General features: G+C 45.7%; 1 long non-coding RNA gene across 1 annotated transcript in view; it reads right to left on the reverse strand.

Moving 5' to 3' along the window:
- Nucleotides 1-22431, reverse strand: part of LOC138295587 (uncharacterized) — a 266633-nt gene that overhangs the window by 38897 nt on the left and 205305 nt on the right. The gene's annotated exons all lie outside the window — the stretch shown is intronic.

A 22431-nucleotide genomic window follows, 5' to 3' on the forward strand; every position in this document is an offset into this window, starting at 1 on the left:
CCATGAAAATGATCTGCTATTTTACATAGGATATAGGATTTACTGTGAAGTTCTTAAAGGTACAGTGACAGATTCCTTTCCCAATGTTTTGCATTGCAGCCCATTGGCTAACACTGTTCTTCATTCCCCTTTCCTTTAAAAAAGTTTGTGAAAGATTTTCTATGCTAATTGTTCAAATGAAGCCACTTATTTTAAGTAACTGGCTTCTTGTTTATAATGAAAATAAAAATAGAATTGGCCACTTTTAGCCCGTTTCACAGGCTGCAAACATATATGTAAATGTACTATCATACAATATTGTACATACACATGTATATGTTTCAAATGTGCTGCGGGATTCTCATGCGTGGAGGGGACTATTCAGTGCTAGTGATGAGGATGCGATTCAAGTGAATTGTTTTTAACATTCTCGAAGGGGAAGTGGTCCAAAAAGGACTCCTTCTCTTTTGCAAATGTGTTACCACCTCAACTTGAGACAAACTTTTCAATGTTTTCTGACCAATTTTGATCACAAACCATTGATATATACCATAAAAAATTGTAGTTTAAAAGGAATGGACTAAACATGCCTCTTTCGAATAGTGATTTGTTAAGAAATGTAAAACCTATTTTGTAATTCAGTAACTTGTTATTAAATCTTAAGGTTGGTTTAGTACATTAAAAACATTTTACAGTTGGAAACCCTGTGATTTAGCAAATTGCAGGCTTTGCAACTGCAAAATTACTTTGTATGTCTGGCCCTAGCTCCATCTTCTGTCCAGGAACAGAGGAGCAGAGAAAAAGGGAGTCAGGTTGCGGTCATTACCTCTCTTAACTCTTAGTCTTTCTTCGTTCCAGGTGGAAGGCAGGGGTAGAGTCAGTCACATTGTAGAGCTCAAATATATTTAATTATATTTTAAGTCAGTGTCCCCGTAGATGTGGGAAGATTTGGGATGCAGTTGGTGACACGCTATGCCAGTGTTACAGAAAGAAGGGTGGAGCATGGTCAGAGCCATTAATACATTAGGTAGATGACTCAAAGAGGTCAGTCAGGATAGGCACAGTTAGCCACCTTCTCTGCCTTTGATTACTTTAGGTTGATGGGGCTGAGGTGGGGTCAGATGTGTTTGAGGCCAAAATGTGTGCAGGTTGGGGGAACTGGTAAACCTTCACTGTAATTGTCCCTTGATGTACTAACTCCAAAATAGCACGATCATACCTATTACAATAATTACCCCCATGTGCTGGAAAAACCTGAGCTTGAGTAATGTTATGTCTGTGCTTGAAATATCACAGACGACGTTCAGTTTGTTTACTGAAAACATCATCTATTCCTGGAGATAAATTGAACTCCAAACTCTAAAATATTTTCCATCTAGACCCATCTACAATTCAATGCTTATAAAGGATTTTTGTGGATCATCAGAATAACTAACTGGGTTGTATTATCAACACACTGATGACACCCAAGCCTGATTTTCTGTGATATTGATGGCTGGGAGTGGGACTATCTTTAGTTCCAAGATTACTGACTGAGTAAAAAATAACTGGTTGACAGGAAATTTAGACAGCATATGTTTTGAGAGAAAGCAGGAGGGACCTGGAAAATTCCATGATGTGTGTATTAGTGTATAATGTCTTTGATTCTGAAGGAGTGGTAAAATAGTTTTCTAACTCTTGTATGTGACCTACTACTAGGAGTAGGGAAGTGTAGAGTTGTAGTGTAGCACTGATCTACACATTTCATCACAGTAATAAAATCATGGGAGCACTGACACTTTTCTCACACGAAGGTTCTCTAAAAGGTATTCATGAAGTAGGTGACATCCTGGGTTTTTGTTCAATAATATGCTACAAAAATCTATGAAATTTGCTTCTATATACCAAGAACAAAAAGGATTGATGATCCAACCACTGAAAGGTTCAGGTATTTTTTTGTGGTTATCACTAGTACAGCAAGAGAACCAAATGTACCACACAAAATGCCTGATTCCGGGCCAGAATGGGCAATATGTCAGGCTCACCCCTATCCTCCTTTTGCCATGGAGAACCACACTAAATCAATCTATCTCCCACTTTTTGTCTCAGGTATTTCCTATCCATCCTTGGGTTTCTTTTTTGAAAATGTATGCTTCTAAGATCACATTCAAGCTATGCCTAGATTTTAATTGGTTAAATGCAAATACTTAAAACACATACATACTGTTACAGAATAGTAAACTCATAGCTGAGACCATGGCAATCTCCCAACGTGAGGCTGTATATTGGGGTATGTTGCTCCAAGAGAGCTACATGCTTCACAAAGACTTAAGCCTTCACACTCCAAATTTGTCTTACCCCCTTGCTCTGTTTATTGTGATGACTGTGTATCCTGGACCCTGCATTGGAAAGGGAAAGCTGTCTCCCCACTCCTTTCTCAAAATGAAGACTCCATTTTGTATATCCTTCTTTGGTAAAGTGCCTAAAAGCTGAAATACTCTGATGCATGAGGAGGCATTGCCATAGTCTACAGGAACACCCTCCGCCTGTCGACCACCACCGAGATGCAGAACCAGCCAACCACCCTAGAACACCTACACTTCCAAATTCAGACCAACCAGTACACCTCCCTTCATGGAACGCTTATCTACAGATCTCACGGACCCAGGCCCCAGTTCAGCAAATCCATTGCTGACCTCATCAACGCCCTCACCTCCACGACGACATCCTATTGGGTGACCTTAACTTTAACCTTAAGAACCACGACCACCCAAACACCACAACCCTCCTGGACAACCTTGCCACCTTCGGACCCACGTAACTAGTCAACCTCCCCACTCTCTCAGCAGGTCACACCCTCAACCCCTTCTTCTAGTCAAAAAAACAATATCACCATCTCTCACACCTCCAAACAGCATCGGACCGACCACTGATGCATCCATTTTGCCTTCACAAAGTTCACCGCACGCCACTGCACTCTGCGCCCCCTGCAGAAACTGGAGAAAAGTCACAGAATCCCAGCTTACTGACACACTCAGCTACTCCCCCCCCACTGGATGCCTTGAACGTGAACAACTCAGGACGCAACTTGCACTGCTGGATCACAGAATGCGCTAACACCATAGACCCCCTTCAGAAAACCCACTGGAAACCAGCACCATAAGAAACCCCACTGGTTCACGTCAGAACTTCAAGAGTCAAAACGCACCTGCAGACACCTGGAACAAAAATGGAGAAACAGCTAAATAACTGTGTACCATACAGCTTACAAAGGCACAGTCATCACACACCACCAGCGCATCAGAGCCTCCAAGAAAGCTGACATTTAAGAACGCATCAACACCTACGCACACAACAGCACGAACCTCGGAACAGACACCTCAGACAACCCCCCTTTCAAGACCTCTGCAACAACCTCCCCAAATTTTTCCGCCAGAAAATTCAGGACATATACGAAGGATTAAAGAACCAAAACCCACCCCTTCACCTACCAGCATCAGCATGGACCCCAGGCCACACCAGACGCAGAAACCACTGGACCCATATCTCCAAGATACCCGGACCCTTATGAACTCCATCCATTCAGGGGCACCCTCGGACCTGTGCCCACCTCACATCTGCAACGTGGCCAGTGCCACCACCGCACCAGAGCTCCACCAAACTATCAACCGATCGATCATAACCGCCACCTTGGCATCTGACTGGAAGCATGCAGAGATAAACCAGTTTCTAAAGAAACTCTCTGCTGACCCAAAACAGATGAAGAATGTTGGAAAATGGGTTATTGGTAGGGCAGGTAGGTACCTACACCTAGCAACAAGCCACAAACCTCCACAAAAGTACAGTTAGGTCTCAGTAAATTAATCCCAGCTCTACCCTTGGTAGCTTGGCATCGAGCGTCAAGGCTTAACTTAGGAGACAAAGTGTAAAGCATTCAAATATCACACAACAGTAATTAAATAAAACACAGGAAACAGTTTAAAAATCCAAAACCAATTTATAAAAATAGCTTATATTTTTATCTTTAAAATGACACAAAAACGATTAAAATCGGTTCAGGGGAACCGGAGATATGAATTTTTAAAGTATTATTATTTTCTAGCGCATAGAAACAAAAAGCGCCAATCGGGTCATCTGGTTGCACCAGGACCGGGACAAAGTCAAACTTTCAGGCCGACCGCGATGGAGCCCTGCTCGGCTACAGGTCGCGGGAGGCCTCGGTTAAAAAGTTACCTTCTGACTTAGTCTTTATTTTGAAGTTTTTCTTCACCGGGACGAACCTGCCAGTTGGATCCGACCTCCTGGAGCCCTTGTCCGGATACGCGAAGTCGGTTTCCTCGGTGGTGATTTCTACCTTCGGACTTAGTCGTTTTTTCGAGATGAAAATCCTTCGACCGGGGTAAACCTGGATCTTGATCCGACGTCCGTGGAGCCCTTCTCGGATACGATGGCTGGAAGGTCCCGGTCAACTTTTTACGTTCGGACTTAGTCTCTTTTTCGGATGTTTTTCTTGACCGGGACGAACCACGAAGTCAGGCCGGGTCGCGGTTGAGGCAAGCCGGCTAGAATTTCCGCGTCGAGTCGGTCACTTTATGGAGCTTTTTTCTAAAATTTCTCCAATCTTTTCCAAACTTCTGGGGCTTCACCCAGATGTTCTTTTAAGGTTCTTTTGGGGTCCACAGCTCACCCCAAGGGTCCAGAAGTTCTGTGATGGTCCTTGGGAAGTGCGGACTTCAACTCCCAGAGTGCACCTGGCGCAAACTCCTTTTTGGCCACTGGGCAGTGGTCAGCTGGTCACTTTTTCAGGAGTTGGTGCAGGGGACTCTGGTTAGCAATTTTTCACCTGTAGCAAACAGGGAGTCCCTCCTTGAACCAGTGGAAGCCAGGCAAAGTCCTTCTTGTGGTGAAGCCCAAGTGTGCAGCTGGTGCAGTCTTTCTGAGTGCAGGGTCCAGGTGCAGGCCAGGGGTCCAGCAGGGCAGTCCTTCTTCTCCTTGTAGTTCTTTCTTCTTGAAATTTGGTGGGGATCTGAGGCGTGGGTGCAGGTCTGCCAGTTTTATCCTTGCTCCTGGGTGAAAAGCAGGGGGGCCCTGGTCCTCCAATCAGGGACAGGGTCGTCCCCCTGTGATGACCACTTCCTGGGAAGTGTGGCAAAAATCCATCCCAGAAGGCAATAGTCTCTAAAAATCCAAAATGGATGAATCTGATTTTTGGAGGAGAGATCTGGCTGAGCCCACCCACTGGTGTGGCTAAAAATCATAAACACACCCCTCTCCTGCCCTCTCCTAATCTAATCAAGGGGGCACCTAGCTGTCTGGGGTTGCAGGATGTGGGGGTGTTGTTGGGTGCTCCAGATGTCCTTCTCTGCCTTTGAAGACCAGTTTGGCAGCCCTCCCCCTTCCTGCTTCCCCATCTGCTGAGGGGAGATTCTCTCCCCCAAGCACATTCCTTTGTGTAAAGTCAGGCCACTTCACACCTCATTAAAGTAGCCTGGCAGAAGCTGCTGCAGGCTGGCCAATCAGAGCACAGCAGCAAAAACAATGCAGAGCTGAAATTGGCAACTTTTTAGGTAAAGTCTAAACTTTTTACCTGCACTAGTTATATTAAATCCAACAACTGGAAGTTGTGGGATTTATTATAACAATCAATTTGATACCAAATTCTTGGTATGTAACATTTAAGGAGACTTTAAAATTTAAAATAAAGTCTGCCCATTCTAGCCTATGAAGGCCATTTACTTCAATGAGGGAAAAACGAATTTGGCTGTTTTTACCTCACCAGGGCTTATAAATCTATTTTTATAAAGTCCCTGCTTATAGTTACATGGCACCCAGCCCTAGGGGCACATAGGGCACACCTTAGGGGTGACTTATATGTAAAAATAAGGTAGTTTAAGACTTTGGAAGTACCTTTAATTCCAAAGTCGAATTTGCATATAACTTTAATTTAAAAGCAGCCAGCAAGGCAGGCTTGCTTTTAAAATGACACTGGGCACCTCAGCAATGCACCTAGGTGTGCACCACCTATGCTGTGGTCCCTAAACCTACATGCCCTACCATATACTAGGGACTTATAGGTAGGTTAACTTAGCCAATTATAATTAGCCTAATTTGCATATCCATTTTACACAGAGCACAGGCCCTGGGACTGGTTAGCAGTACCCAGGGCACCATCAGAGTCAGGAAAACACCAGCATAAAGTGGAAAATGGGGGCAAAAAGTTAGGGGGCCTCTGCAATCAGCCCCAGTTTCTCACACAACCCCCCCCCAGCCCACACGCCCAGGAGACTCAGCCCAACCCTGGGAGAGTCTTCCTGGCTTGTTAGGCGAGGAAGACAGTGAAGAAAACTGGCTGTCCCTTTGCAGGGCCTACTCTGCCTTACATCCTCCTGTCAGGGTCTCTCCCTCTGGGTAGTGAACCCACCCCAACAATGAAAGGACCCATTTCAAACTGAAACTTCCCTCTAGGGGGGTCTTCCTCCTCTCTCTCTGCCAACTTGGGTAGTGAGGTGCCCACCTCCCCTACTCCTAACTTTGCTAGGGCAACACCTAGCTTACCCAAAGAGGTCACCCAACACTTGAGCAACCCCACCATGACCAATAGGGTCAGGGGGCCTACTTTGCTATTGGCCCTGGGGTCTGCCTCCCAGGCCAAGTACAGTGCTGCCAGGAAGGCTAGCACCCAGCAGAGGCTACTGACAGCTGTCAGTACCCAGAACCACACCCTAAGCTCTCCACTGACAGGTGGCTGAGCTGCTTTAGGGGCCTCTTTGGGGTCCTGGCACCCCTCTTGCTGTCTAGAGTGGGGGGCTACCACCTCCTGTGGCAGACACCCTCCTTCCACTCTCCCTTCTGTCAGTGCAGGGGCAACACCTTGCATCTGGACAGCTGCCTGACTACTCAGGACTTCCTTGGGGTCAGGTGAGGCCTCACCAGTGCCAACTCTGGGCTCCCCCCCTACTGGGGCAGAAGGCCTTTGGCTCCCTGGAACTCTCTTTAAGAGTGGCCTACCCTTCCTTTTCTTCTTTCCTTTTCTTGGGGACCCCTGTCTCCTAACTGTAGGGACTGACTCCCCATGACTTTGGGTTGGGGGGGCGCCCTGGGCGACCACCCCATCTGTGACCAGACTCACCTCTGGGAGGTCATTGCCCAGGATACAATCTAGGGGAAGGTCAGCACTGACTACCACCCTAATCCAGTCAAGGATACCCTCCCTCTCTAGGGGCACTATGGCTACAGGTTTGGAGGTGACCTCCCCTGTGGCTATCCTGACTTTCTTTGTCTTTCCTGGGACATACATGTCTGGGGTCACTAACCGGTCACTCACTACAGTGTGACTGGCACAGGTGTCTCTCAGGCCAGTGGTAGGGATCCCATTCACTTGAATGTGGTGGAAGTGCCTACTCCCACCCTCAGGGATCACCAGCTTACCATCTGGTCCTGTCTCCCAGCACAATGCTAGGAGGACTTCATCATCTGAGGAATCCTCCTCTATGGCTACACTGGACAGCCCAGTGCTAACCACCTTCTTTGGACAGGCTGCATCTCCTCTGAAGTGACCGGTCTGCTGACAGTCAAAGCAAGCCCTACTGTCCAAGAGCTTTTTTAACCCTGGGTCTCCCTGTCTCTGCATGTCAGATTGGGAGTGGGATTTACTCTCCTCCTTCTTAGGGTTCTGGGGTACAGAGGGAGTCTCTGTGGTGGGCTTACCAACTCCCTCCTTAGGTTTTTGGGGACCTGTCCCCCCCTTCTTGGAGTCTCCCCCCTGGGACTTGACAACCACCCTGGTTCTCAACCACTCATCAGCTGCCTCCCCTAGCTCTCTAGGGTTGGTCAGCTTAGAGTCCACTAGATGCTGGCGTAACCTTTCTTGGACACAATTAGTTAGAAGGTGCTCCCTCATAATCAGATTGTACAGCCCCTCAAAGGTACTTACCCTGTTGCCCTGTATCCAGCCCTCCAGTGCTTTTACTGAAATGTCCACAAAGTCCACCCAGGACTGGGTGCTTGTCTTTTGGGTGTCCCTAAACTTAAGCCTATACTGCTCTGGGGTTAGACCAAACTTTTTAGTCAAGCAACTCTTCATACTGGGGTATGAGTCTGCATCCTCCCCACTCATGGTTAGGAGCCTATCCCTCCCAGAGTTGGGAACTAACTCCCAAAGGAGTGAACCCCAGTACTGAGGCTTGACTTTCCTCATCTGGAGGGCCCTCTCAAAGGCCCCCAGCCACTTATCTATGTCATCCCCCTCCACATAGGCAGGAACCACCCCTTTGGGTAATCTGGGGGCAAAACCCCCACCCAGGGACACCTCAGTTTCTTTCTCGCTGCTTCCATCTTTTTTTTCTTTGCTTGCCCATTTTTTCTTTTCTAGGGCAAGCTTCTCTGCCTCCAAAGCTATGTAGGCTAGCTGGGCTTCCAGCTCTCTTTCCCTGATGGATGGGTTCTCTCCTCCTGAAAGGACCCTCTTCCTACCACTAGCTTTGGGTCTGCCCCTAGTGACTGTGTCCAGTGAGGACCGTTCCTCCTCTTCCTCACTTGGGGTCTGATGCCTTTCCTCCCCTGAGTGGTTAGAGTTAGCATCATCCTCTTTTGGTTCCTCCTCTGGAGCTTCCTCTGTCTCTACCTCTTGGGCCTCAGCCCATGCTGTCAGGGATTTAATCAGGATTTCCTTCCTGAGATTAGTGGTTGCAGGCAACCCCCTCTCAATACACAACCCCCTAAGCTGGACTACTGTCAGTGTGGGTAGGCTAGCCAGATCAAGCTCCATGGTTCCCTAGTTTTGTGTCAACAAAAACTTTTTGCAAAAATTGGAAACAAGAATTTAGAAAAATTACAAAAATTCAATAATTGAAATTAATCCAAATTAATTACAAAAAAAAAATGAAAATTAAAAATTAAAAACAATTTTTGCACTAGGACAATTTAAAGGATTTTTAATTTGTTTTATCCAAAACTGTAACGTGATATTGAACACAAGTACAGGATCCCGTCGCTGCTTCCAATTATGTTGGAAAATGGGTTATTGGTAGGGCAGGTAGGTACCTACACCTAGCAACAAGCCACAAACCTCCACAAAAGTACAGTTAGGTCTCAGTAAATTAATCCCAGCTCTACCCTTGGTAGCTTGGCATCGAGCGTCAAGGCTTAACTTAGGAGACAAAGTGTAAAGCATTCAAATATCACACAACAGTAATTAAATAAAACACAGGAAACAGTTTAAAAATCCAAAACCAATTTATAAAAATAGCTTATATTTTTATCTTTAAAATGACACAAAAACGATTAAAATCGGTTCAGGGGAACCGGAGATATGAATTTTTAAAGTATTATTATTTTCTAGCGCATAGAAACAAAAAGCGCCAATCGGGTCATCTGGTTGCACCAGGACCGGGACAAAGTCAAACTTTCAGGCCGACCGCGATGGAGCCCTGCTCGGCTACAGGTCGCGGGAGGCCTCGGTTAAAAAGTTACCTTCTGACTTAGTCTTTATTTTGAAGTTTTTCTTCACCGGGACGAACCTGCCAGTTGGATCCGACCTCCTGGAGCCCTTGTCCGGATACGCGAAGTCGGTTTCCTCGGTGGTGATTTCTACCTTCGGACTTAGTCGTTTTTTCGAGATGAAAATCCTTCGACCGGGGTAAACCTGGATCTTGATCCGACGTCCGTGGAGCCCTTCTCGGATACGATGGCTGGAAGGTCCCGGTCAACTTTTTACGTTCGGACTTAGTCTCTTTTTCGGATGTTTTTCTTGACCGGGACGAACCACGAAGTCAGGCCGGGTCGCGGTTGAGGCAAGCCGGCTAGAATTTCCGCGTCGAGTCGGTCACTTTATGGAGCTTTTTTCTAAAATTTCTCCAATCTTTTCCAAACTTCTGGGGCTTCACCCAGATGTTCTTTTAAGGTTCTTTTGGGGTCCACAGCTCACCCCAAGGGTCCAGAAGTTCTGTGATGGTCCTTGGGAAGTGCGGACTTCAACTCCCAGAGTGCACCTGGCGCAAACTCCTTTTTGGCCACTGGGCAGTGGTCAGCTGGTCACTTTTTCAGGAGTTGGTGCAGGGGACTCTGGTTAGCAATTTTTCACCTGTAGCAAACAGGGAGTCCCTCCTTGAACCAGTGGAAGCCAGGCAAAGTCCTTCTTGTGGTGAAGCCCAAGTGTGCAGCTGGTGCAGTCTTTCTGAGTGCAGGGTCCAGGTGCAGGCCAGGGGTCCAGCAGGGCAGTCCTTCTTCTCCTTGTAGTTCTTTCTTCTTGAAATTTGGTGGGGATCTGAGGCGTGGGTGCAGGTCTGCCAGTTTTATCCTTGCTCCTGGGTGAAAAGCAGGGGGGCCCTGGTCCTCCAATAAGGGACAGGGTCGTCCCCCTGTGATGACCACTTCCTGGGAAGTGTGGCAAAAATCCATCCCAGAAGGCAATAGTCTCTAAAAATCCAAAATGGATGAATCTGATTTTTGGAGGAGAGATCTGGCTGAGCCCACCCACTGGTGTGGCTAAAAATCATAAACACACCCCTCTCCTGCCCTCTCCTAATCTAATCAAGGGGGCACCTAGCTGTCTGGGGTTGCAGGATGTGGGGGTGTTGTTGGGTGCTCCAGATGTCCTTCTCTGCCTTTGAAGACCAGTTTGGCAGCCCTCCCCCTTCCTGCTTCCCCATCTGCTGAGGGGAGATTCTCTCCCCCAAGCACATTCCTTTGTGTAAAGTCAGGCCACTTCACACCTCATTAAAGTAGCCTGGCAGAAGCTGCTGCAGGCTGGCCAATCAGAGCACAGCAGCAAAAACAATGCAGAGCTGAAATTGGCAACTTTTTAGGTAAAGTCTAAACTTTTTACCTGCACTAGTTATATTAAATCCAACAACTGGAAGTTGTGGGATTTATTATAACAATCAATTTGATACCAAATTCTTGGTATGTAACATTTAAGGAGACTTTAAAATTTAAAATAAAGTCTGCCCATTCTAGCCTATGAAGGCCATTTACTTCAATGAGGGAAAAACGAATTTGGCTGTTTTTACCTCACCAGGGCTTATAAATCTATTTTTATAAAGTCCCTGCTTATAGTTACATGGCACCCAGCCCTAGGGGCACATAGGGCACACCTTAGGGGTGACTTATATGTAAAAATAAGGTAGTTTAAGACTTTGGAAGTACCTTTAATTCCAAAGTCGAATTTGCATATAACTTTAATTTAAAAGCAGCCAGCAAGGCAGGCTTGCTTTTAAAATGACACTGGGCACCTCAGCAATGCACCTAGGTGTGCACCACCTATGCTGTGGTCCCTAAACCTACATGCCCTACCATATACTAGGGACTTATAGGTAGGTTAACTTAGCCAATTATAATTAGCCTAATTTGCATATCCATTTTACACAGAGCACAGGCCCTGGGACTGGTTAGCAGTACCCAGGGCACCATCAGAGTCAGGAAAACACCAGCATAAAGTGGAAAATGGGGGCAAAAAGTTAGGGGGCCTCTGCAATCAGCCCCAGTTTCTCACAAAGAATTACAGACCCATCTCTCTGCTCCCGTTCCCAGCCATGGTAACAGAAAAGGCCATTAACATACAACTCACGGAGTTCCTCGAGTCAAGTCACATCCTAGACCCCTCCCAGTCCAGATTCAGTAGCAATCACAGTACCGGAACTGGCTTCCTTACAGTCACTGACGCTATCCATGCCATATTGGACCACAGAGACATGGCCATCCTCATCCTCCTCAGCCTCCCACTTCACCCTTTGCACCAGACTCCACGATGCTGTCAGTCATGGCAGAGCACTGGAATGGATTAGATCCTTCCTCACTGGAAGAACCCAGAGTATCAGGCTCCCACCATTCATCTCGGCACCCCAAGAAACCTGCTGCAGAGCACCCCAGGGACCCTAACTTAGCCTGACCCTCTTCAACATCTACATGGCCCCACTGGCTAAAATTGTTAGAGAGCACGGCCTAAACATTGTCTCCTTTTCCGACGATACCTACCTGATCCTCTGCCTGACCGACAACCCATCAACAGCCAAGAAAAATTTCCAAAACGGAATGAGAGCAGTCACCGCCTGAAAGGAAACCAGCTGTCTCAAACTCAATTCAGACAAGACAGAGATCCTCGTTGTTAGAAATGGGGTCTCTGGTTGGCAGTCGGTTTGCACCCTGTCCAAGTAGGGACCCTCACTCTAGTCACGATAAGGGAGATACCCAGCTCAGATAACCCCTGCTCACCCCACTTGGTACCTTGGCATGCGCAGTCAGGCTTATCTCAGAAGCAATGTGTATAGCAGTTGCACATAACGCACGGTAATACAATACAAACACTGCAAAAGGACACCACAACAGTGTTAGAAAAATAGGCAATATTTATCTGTGTAAAACAAGACCAAAACAAGAAAAATCTGCATACAATAATAAAGGTATGAATTTTGCAAGAATTAACTTAAAAATACAGTCTGGGGCTACCATGGTGTCATGAACAACAAATCCAACAGTTCAGGACCACTGCAGCGTCGCAGGCCAACTAAGTTGTCGGGAAGACCCACAAACAGTAACATGGAAATGTAGAGCAACGTGATCCTCATGATGACAACCAGAGTGTGGCGCCTCTGTGTTGCAGGCATCAGTTTCGGAGGTCGGTGAGGGGGTCATCAGACCCTTAAAGTTACACGTTTTGCAGATCAAAACCCCAGGCTGATGAAGAAGTCAGAAGCACTGGTGTTGATGGCGTCAGTGCTGCAGTGCGAAGCAGGACGATGCGATGTGTGGTGCCCACAGATCACAGTGCAGGCAGCGGCTTGGTGATAGCATCCTGTGGCGTCGGTGAGAACAGGGCTGCGGTGTGAAACGTGGTGGTGCAACATGCGGTGTCTCCAGGTCACTGTGCAGGCAGCATCGGCGTCGTTGCTGAAGCGATGTCGTTGGTAGGCCCAAGGAGGCGGTGCGGCATTGGGCTGGCTCTGTGTGGCACCCACGGGTCGCAGTGTAGACGGAGCATCTGTTGACGATGCTGGCGTCAGTAGGCCCAAGGAAGCGGTGGGGCACGGGGCTGGCTCTGTGTGGCACCTACGGGTCGCAGTATGTGGGGCGGGACGGTGCGTTGTGTATCTCATGAGAAGTGTCCTCAGGCTACGGTGCCGACAGTGCAGTCGGTGTCAGCGTGGAGCAGCATCGTCGGAGATACCAAGGCTGCAGTGTGAGCAAGGCTATGCAGAGTGCAGGGTCCATGGGTCATGGTGCAAGCAGCAGCTCAGTGACGGTATAAGGTGGCGCATCATGAGGTCACAGTGCAGGCAGCAGTGTCATTGAAGGCACTGAGGTGGTTTTTCTTCTGTTTCAGCACTAAGCACACAGTCCCAGTTGTAGGCAGATGAAGCTGAAGTCTTTGATATCCCTGAGACTTCCAAAAGGAGGCAAGCTCTAATCCAAGCCCTTGGTGAAACTTCACAAGCAGGATACACAGCAAAATTCAGTCTTTGCCCTCTTTAAGGCAGAAGCAGCAACTGCAGGCCAACCCAGCAAAGCACACACAGCAAAGGGGCAGTACTCTTCCTCCAGCTCTTCAGCTCTTCTCCTTGGCTGAGGTTCCTCTTGATCCAGAAGTGATCTCAAAGTCTGGGGTTTTGGGTCCACTACTCATACTCAGTTCTGCCTTTGAATTAGACAAACTTCAAAGGAAAGTCTCTGCTGTTCACAAGATCCTGCCTTGACCAGGCATGGCCCTAGACACTCGAGGGGGTCGGAAACTGCATTGTGTGAGGACAGGCACAGCCCTTTCAGGTACAGGTGTCAGCTCCTCCCTCCCCACTCTAGCCCTGGAGACTTATCATGATATGCAGGACACACCTCATCTCCCTTTTTGTCACTGTCTAGAGGGAATTCACAAACAGCCTACCTGTCAGTCTGACCCAGTCGTGGATTCCACAGACAGGCAGAGCAACAGAATGGTTACGCAAGAAAATGCCCACTTTCTAAAAGTGCCATTTTTAAACAGACAATCTAAAAACCATCTCTACCAAAAGATGTATTTTTAAATTATGAGTTCAGAGACCCCCAAACTCCATATCTCTATTTGATCCCAATGGGAAACTGCACTTAAAATATATTTAAAGGCAGTCCCAACGTTAACCCATGTGAGAGATCGGCCTTGCAATGGTGAAAAACTAATTTGGCAGTATTTCACTATCAGGTACACTTGGGACTACCTAGGGCCTACCCTAGGGGTGACTCCTATGTAGTAAAAGGGAAGGTTTGGGCCTGGCAAGCAGTGCAAAATTACAGACACTGCACTCGCAGGTCTGAGCCATGTTTCTAGGGCTATTCATGTGGGTGGCACAACCAGTGCTGCAGGCCCACTAGTAGCATTTGATTTACAGGCCCTGGGAGGACACAGTGCACTTTACTAGGGACTTACTAGTAAATCAAATATGCCAATCATGGATAAACCAATAACCAATACAATTTACACAGGGACCACTTGCACTTTAGCACTGATCAGCACTGGTAAAGTGTGCAGAGATAATAAACTAGCAAAACAGACCTGAAAAAAATAAGAGGAAAAAGGCAAAAAGTTTGTGGATAACCCAGCAAAAAAGGTATTTCCAGCACTCATACTCAGACCCATCCCCTCCACCTGAGATGACTCCTCATGGCCTACTGCCCTAGGAAATGCCCTTTCCCCCACAAATCACGCACGCAACCTGGGCATCATCCTGGACTCCACACTTTCCATGACCCACCAAGTCATCTTCATCTCATCGTCATGCTTCCAGACTCTGCGTCTCCTTAGGAAGATTTTAAAGTGGATCCCCACAGAGACAAGAAAGGCTGTCACTCTCGCTCTTGTCAGCAGCGAACTGGACTACAGCAACGCACTCTATGCTGGCATCACTCAGAAGCTATTAGTAAGACTAAGGAGAATCTAGAACGCAGCAGCAAGACTCATCCTGGTTATCCCCTGCCAGAGCCACATCACTGCCAACCTCAGAGACCTTCACTGGCTCCCAGTCGACAAATGCATCACTTTCAAGCTACTGACACACCTACAAGGCACTTCACAACATTGGACCGGACTATCTCAACCACCGCCTGACCTTCTACACCCCCAGGCAACTCTGATCCTCCCAACTCGGCCTCGCTGCCATCCCCAGAATCAGGAAGAGCACAGCCGGGGGCAGATCCTTCTCTTACCTCGCAGACTGGACATGGAAAACATTCAGTCTCAACCTCGGACAGGCCACCTCACTGAAGCGGTTCAGGAAGGATCACAAGACCCGGCTATTTGAGTGATCAACACGCCCACAACAGCTCTTTGAGACCCCATGTGGTACAGCGGTGCTTTACAAGTGCCTGATTGATTGATGTGTGTTAGATACAATACAGACCTAGTCCTCTTCTAGCATGTCTACTGTTTGTACATTTAAAATGAATGCAGTATGTGGTACAAGTGCAGGGCTTAGAAAGCAGGCCAACTGTTAGCTAATACACCTGTGCTTGGATTGCCACCATCTTCTTAAGTTTATGCTACTAATGCAGAGAAGTAACATTTTCATTCTCTGGTGCATGCACTGTCAATGGCAGTGATAAATGAAATATAGCTAAAATGGACGATGACCTAATGTGGTCTTTTTTGCAAACAGAAGGAAGAAACATAGCAGTGAGTTTCCACAGATGTTCTGAAGAAGCAATGCAGTAATATAGGAGATGAGCCAACCAGTCCTCACTCCATAGCACACCATGCATATGAAAAGTATATATGATACAGGTGTTAGACATGGCACAGTTGCTCAAGGTAATGCTGAAAGAGTTTGCCTTTATGTTTGATTGCATAACAAGGCAAGTGGGAAGGCATTACATAACATATTTTGGGGGACTAATATAACCATGCTGTTTAATGGCTGGTTACAACTTAGGTAGATTTTTAAACTCGTAGGACAGAGAAGTAAAATTAAATATGACTGAGACATTTTTAACCATTGCTCTACTTTGTATAACAACTGTTGAGATGTTGGTAAAATTTACATTCATAGTAATTGTTGGAAAGGACCATTTTTTGGCGTGGTGCAGCCCCAGTTTTTTGCCTTCACTGGATTTGTTGGAAATAGAACTCTGCACACTTCTGCAAATATTATTAATGTGCTTGTGCCTCCTCTTTAAACATGAGGAACTGGTTTACTCCTGATTGGCATATTTAATATACCTATAGGTCCCTAGTAGATTGAACCAAGTGTACCAAGGGCATGTAATTTAAATGCTACTGGTGGATGGAATGCAGCACTCATCTGCCATACAGTGGCACTACAAAGTATGTTCATTGTTGCAGGGCCCAAGATTAGAGTAGCTTCCGTACTTAGCTTTTCCGCAGGCAAGGGGAGCATTAAGCACTTTTCACAGCTCCTTACCACCAGGGTTTCTGAAAACTGACCTCTAATTTTGACATCTTAGTTCGGTGGGTGGAATTAGAGGTCTGCCTCTGATGGCCCTTTACTCCACAAGACCATCAAAGGGGTTTAATCACAGCAGAGATAAGAGTAATCGCCAATGTGATTAAATGTTAGGTCTAACCGCTAATAAATTTGGCGGCCAGATCAAAGTATTGCTGCTATGTATATTCTGTAGCCATTGCCATAGAGTATACATACCGTCAAGATATAAATCAAGCCCTAAGTCACGAATAAAAATGTCTAATCTGGTCTATTCTTTTTTTATGTATTTTATCACATTTCGAAACAACACAACAGCCCATTCTGGCCCGTGCTACATCAGGGTCGGCAACATAATGGGGCGAGGTATCAGTCAAGCCCAACTAGATATTCATATTTGGCAGTTAACGCTTTTTTGCACTATTTTTAAACTTGAAAAATACATTTCTCCTGTACCATTTATTGGATTTTCGTCCTTTTGGTGTCCTTTTATGTATTACAATATTCTATATTTCTCTACATTGGTTTAGGGTTTTTATTGTGCTGTTTTCTGTCATTATTACTGTGCTGATACTGCATACATACTTTACACATTGCTTCCAAGATACCGATTGCCACAAGGGGGTTGAGCTCAGGTTTATTTAGTGACTTTACTGGTTCACCCGACAAGGATTGCAAATATTTCTTGCGGTTGGTACGTATCTCCTTTCACTAATACTTCAGTTTCTTATACTGGTATTCATCAGTGGGACCCAAGACGTGTGATTTGCAGTACCACTCATTGATTTGTGTTAAAAATAAAAATCCCCTTTTTGAATTGAGGTGGATAAAACAGCATTGAAATCCTGAGCCTGGCAGGTCTGAACAAGCTATGAAATGAGAGGAGCTGAAATTTGGCAATGATGTCCAAAAAGGAATACTTCCAGATTGCCCTCAGAGCCTGAGAAGAGGTCTCTCTGCTACAGTCTACTCCACAGGATCAATATAGTGATGAAAAACAAGAGGTAATTGTGGGAGGAATGAAGGAGGTAGAACAAAATGACCATCTGAGGGCCCCAGTGCCTGATGAAGAAGAGGTGACACCATGTAACCTAAACGGCCAGAGATTGCTGCCCTGGGAGACATGCCTGAGCTAGCCAGGTAGCAAGCTGCAGGCGGACCATCATTGGCAGAATTCTGCAAGGTCAGTGAAATGGAATTTATAACCCTTTTTAATGCATTTTAAGGCTCCCTACATCAACTGCCCTAGATGAGAAATTCAGTTATTGAGACACATATCTCCTTTTATGATACATTTAAGGTATATAATGGCTGTTAGAATACCATCTTCACCATTAGTTAGGCCTATCACTTTGTGCACAATTGATTTGCAAAAGGCCAAACCCCCACTTATTTTTGCAATTAAATCTTGTAAGATGCTTGCTATTAGAGAAGTAAGATCCAACTATAAATGTATGATTGATGTCTGTAAAAGAAACTGGGATGATGGAAACTAGGTGACTCTCTTAGAAGCATTTAGAAAGAAAGATCACACTGCTTCAAGCATATTATCTAAGATGTATCTTTAATGGGAACAATCCTACAAATCATTACATCCAACCGTAAGTCAGGATTGAAGACTTCACTAACTTAAAATCAAAAGATAATTGTTGGACTTTTTTGCTTATGCAGGGCCATCCCCAATCTTTTTGCCTCCTGCTTCCAATTTTTCTGACCTGTTGCTGTTGACTTTTGAACCACTGCTAACCAGTGCTAAAGTACATATGCTCTCCGTGTAAATTGTAATGTTGATTGGTTTATTCATGATTGGCATATCTGATTTACTAGTAAGTCCCTAGTAAGGTGCACTAGAGGTGTCTGGCCTGTAAATCAAATGCTACTAGTGGGCCTGCAGCACTGGTTGTGCCACCCACAAAAGTAGCTCTGTGATCATGTCTCAGACCAGCCACTGCAGTGTCTGTGTGTGCAGTTTTAACTGTAAATTCGACTTGGCAAGTGTACACACTTGCCAGGCCTAAATCTTCCCTTTTCTTACATGTAAGGCACCCTAAAGGTAAGCCCTAGGTAGCCCCAAGGGCAGGGCGCAGTGTATGGTTAAGGTAGGACATGTAGTAATGTGTTTTATATGTCCTGACAGTGAAATATTGCTAAATTCGTTTTTCACTGTTCCAAGGCCTGTCCCTCTCATAGGTTAACATGGGGGCTACCTTTAAATCTGATTAAAGTGTAGATTCACTTTGGGAGCGGATGGACATGTGGAGTTTAGGGTCTCCGAGCTCACAATTTAAAAATACATCTTTTAGTAAAGTTGATTTTAAGATTGTACATTTGAAAATGCCACTTTTAGAATGTGTGCATTTTCTTGCTTATACCATTTCTGTGACTCTGCCTGTTTGTGGATTCCCTGTCTGGGTCAGTTTGACAGTTGGGCTGGTTGCACCTCACACTAGACAGTGACACAAAGGGAGCTGGGGTTTAGTCTGCATTTCCTGATGAGCCATCTGTGCCAGGAGGGAGAGGAGGGGTGGTCACTTACACCTGAAAGGGCTGTGCATGTCCTCACACAATGCAGTCTCTGACCCCCTGGAGAGTGTCTGGGGCCTGGCCAAGGCAGGGTTTCGCATTCAAAAGAGACTTTACTTTGAAGTAGGCCTACTTCAAGGAGAAATTGAGAATAAGAAGGGCACCCAAAACCATAGACTTTAGAACACTTCTGGAAACAAGAGGAACCTCTGCCTGGAGAAGAACTGAAGAGCAGAGGAAGAAGAGCTGCCCTGCCTGTGACTGTGCTTTGTGGAGCTATCCTGCAGTTGTTGCTTCTGCCAGAGTAAGAGGGCAAAGACTGGACTTTGTGTGCCTTCCATCTTGTGAAGAAATCTCCAAGGGCTTGATTTAGAACTTGCCTCCTGCTGTTTGAAGTCTCAGGGACAGCAAAGACTTCTCTCTGCCAGCACCTGGAGTCTTTGGAGAGACTCCTGCTCTGACAAGTGGTGCCCTATCTAGTCTCTGGGCCCTTGAAAGGAAAGCTGGTGGAAATCCAAGGAAATCGACTTCGGATCGGCGCCGCTGCTAAATCCGGTGACGCCGCCTGCAACCGACTCCGTGATCTTCGCTGGAACGCGTCGAGCTTCGCAGGCCCGACGTCGCTGCAGCCCGCTGAAGTCTGCAAGTCCATGGAAGTCGCTGCACCACGTCTTGACCGACGCCGCTCGAAGTGCGCGGATTCAACTTTTCGCACAGACGCCGCGATCCCTGACTTTGCCCATTGACTTGTTTTCACTCTTCACCAAAGGTACTGTACTTGGGAGTCTAGATGACTCACAATGTTGTGTTAACACCTCATCGAAGCATTTTGTGTTTCTAAGCATTATTTTTTAGTTTAATCTTTAAAAATTCATAACTTGGTCTGTGTATGTTGGATTTTTGTCTTTTTGTAGTGTTTTCATTAAGTTACTGTGTGTGTTGGTACAAATACTTTACACCTAGCACTCTAAAGTTAAGCCTACTGCTCTGCCAAGCTACCAAGGGGGTAAGCAGGGGTTAGCTGAGGGTGATTCTCTTTTACCCTGACTAGAGTGAGGGTCCTTGCTTGAACAGGGGGTAACCTGACTGTCAACCAAAGACCCCATTTCTAACAATAATGTCGCAGGCACGCTCGTACGCATCAATTCAGGGCCCCATTCATCCAAATTGACCTCTGTCAGTGATATTCTGCTTTTCTCACTGACACCGTGAGTCCTTTAAAGGCAGTCCAACTAGGACAAGGACCAAGTCCAGGCAAAGTCCTGAGGCACCTTCATCGCTCCAAGATGGAAGCATGGGGTCCTTATATAAACTTGCTGTCAAAAATAATAGTTGCTACAACAAGTTTCTCTGACTTCTGGAATGGGGCATATCTTCAAATAGTTTTTGCAGACACCTCTTAGATAAGATTCTTGGATGGATGAGTGAGACAATGGTTTTATCACAAATTTAAGGTGGTTTTAGAGAGAAAACCAGCACTATTAATCAAGCCTTTTGGCTCGGTCTTATTCGCTGGAAGTATTTTAATTTGAATACATAGTCCCTTTATGTGGACTTTGACCACGTTCCTAGAAACAAACTTAAGGACACTTTAAAGTCAACTAATATCCCACTGTATCTATTAGCTTGCTACGTCGACATCATCAAGCAAAATACGGGCTGGTGTGCTGAATAGCAGGAAGGGCTTAGTGATCATATTCCTATCGCATGTCAGGTACAACAAAAGCAATTTTTGACTCCAACATTGTTTTCCCTATATAAAAACGACACTATTGACTTTTGGGACATCTGTGCCCATGATGCCCCTAAATTAGAAGACAAACCCATTCTAGCACTCCTAATTGCTGATAATACCTTGGTAATACCAGGAATCCTAATAGGCCTAAAAAAACATTCTTAATAAATTCTTTGATTTCTGCAATATGAGGATCCTGGGAATTAATGTTTCAAAAACCAAATATATGACCTTAAGTCCGCATAAGTCCTTCAGGGATGGTATGAGGCTCGGGTGATTATTACCTGATAGACCCCAGGCAATCAAACTGGTTGAACCTAACGTGGAGAATCTGTTTGGGTGAAAAGCCCAAGTTAAAAAGAGTAGTACATTATTGACCCACTGAGCGGCAGCAGTCAGGGAAATTCATAGTGCTGCAAATGGTGCTTTATAGGGCCAAAGCCCAGTCTTCTGTGCTGTACAGTGCAGCAATCTGGAGAAAGGTTAATTCAAAAAATTGGCTTACTTTTAAAAAATTGCTACTTAATTGTTCACAAAGTACTCTCTCATTTCAACTCTATTTTGACCTGGGCATTAGGAGGACAGGGAATTTAGCAGTCCTCAAACCATTAATTTTTCTGGATAAAACTGTGGTCCACACCAGAATTATCCTCATACAGACATGGCTAACCAGAGATTCTGACACTAGATAAGACTTTAATCTTGCAGTGGCTGCTCCATATAAAATTATGGTTGGAGGCTTTGGGGCTGGAAATTGCACGGCCTGATACAGCAACTATTACTAGGGCTACAAAGGGGGTAGTAAAGGCTGCCTTTTGTCATAGTTCCGTGAGAAGTGACAGCCTCATTGATAGATTTGTCTCTTAAAGCAGCCCCTATTTAGAACCTCACATGGATGATATAATACTGCAACAGACCAGTTCCTTGTTTGCCAAATTCAGATTTGGAACTCTGTTTACTAATATTTTTACATGTAAGCCTGGTGGTATCTCTACTGGGAATTGATTGATCTGTAATACCATGGAAAATGCGGACAATATTCCATTACTTTGCCTGGCTCATAAGCACACAAGAATGAAGTGGATAAGATCAATTTGCTTGATTATGGGTGTTCTGCATTTTATATTCCTTCCAGAATGCTCCAGTCAGATGTAAGTGCACCTATAGTTTTTGGTCATAGCACGTTTTTGAATGCTGTGTGGTTTTATAGGAAACAGCTAAGGCTGCCATTTAAAAATCTTAGTACAACGAATTTCAATTAATTTTTCAATTTTGAAGGTCACCTATTTGTTCTTTCCTATGTACACATACATATATACATACAATGTTTTTACTTATTTTATCTTTATTGTATATATGCTTATGTCCTTTATGGGGGTGTATCCTTGAAATAAACAATATTGATTGAACTTCACAGACTACCTGCTCTGTCACAGCCAGATGTAGCTAACACCTGGTGCCAGAGTGATCACACAAGAGGGGCTCCCCATTTTCACTGCTACATCCTTGGGTAGGGACAAAGTTCGGCATACAGGAAGAATGGTTCTGTCATGTTGGATTTAGGTAGAGAGGAGCACTGTGTGAATGTTTGCAGTAGGGCACACAGTAAATACTGCAAACATGAGTAGGGTCACCCCTGGGATATTTTACCCCATCAGTTAGGGAGCCACCAGGAGGTGGCCCCACCCACAGGCCGATATCAGCCCTAAATGTGGCACTCGCAGCACCCCCCTCAGAACACTACTGGACCTGTGGAAGAATCAGAAGATGGATAAAGCTGCTGCATGTGACCTGTGAAGAGCCCTGAAGGATCCG

Source organism: Pleurodeles waltl, chromosome 5 (genome assembly GCF_031143425.1).
Source record: "Pleurodeles waltl isolate 20211129_DDA chromosome 5, aPleWal1.hap1.20221129, whole genome shotgun sequence".
In the NCBI taxonomy this organism is placed as follows: Eukaryota; Metazoa; Chordata; class Amphibia; order Caudata; family Salamandridae; genus Pleurodeles; species Pleurodeles waltl.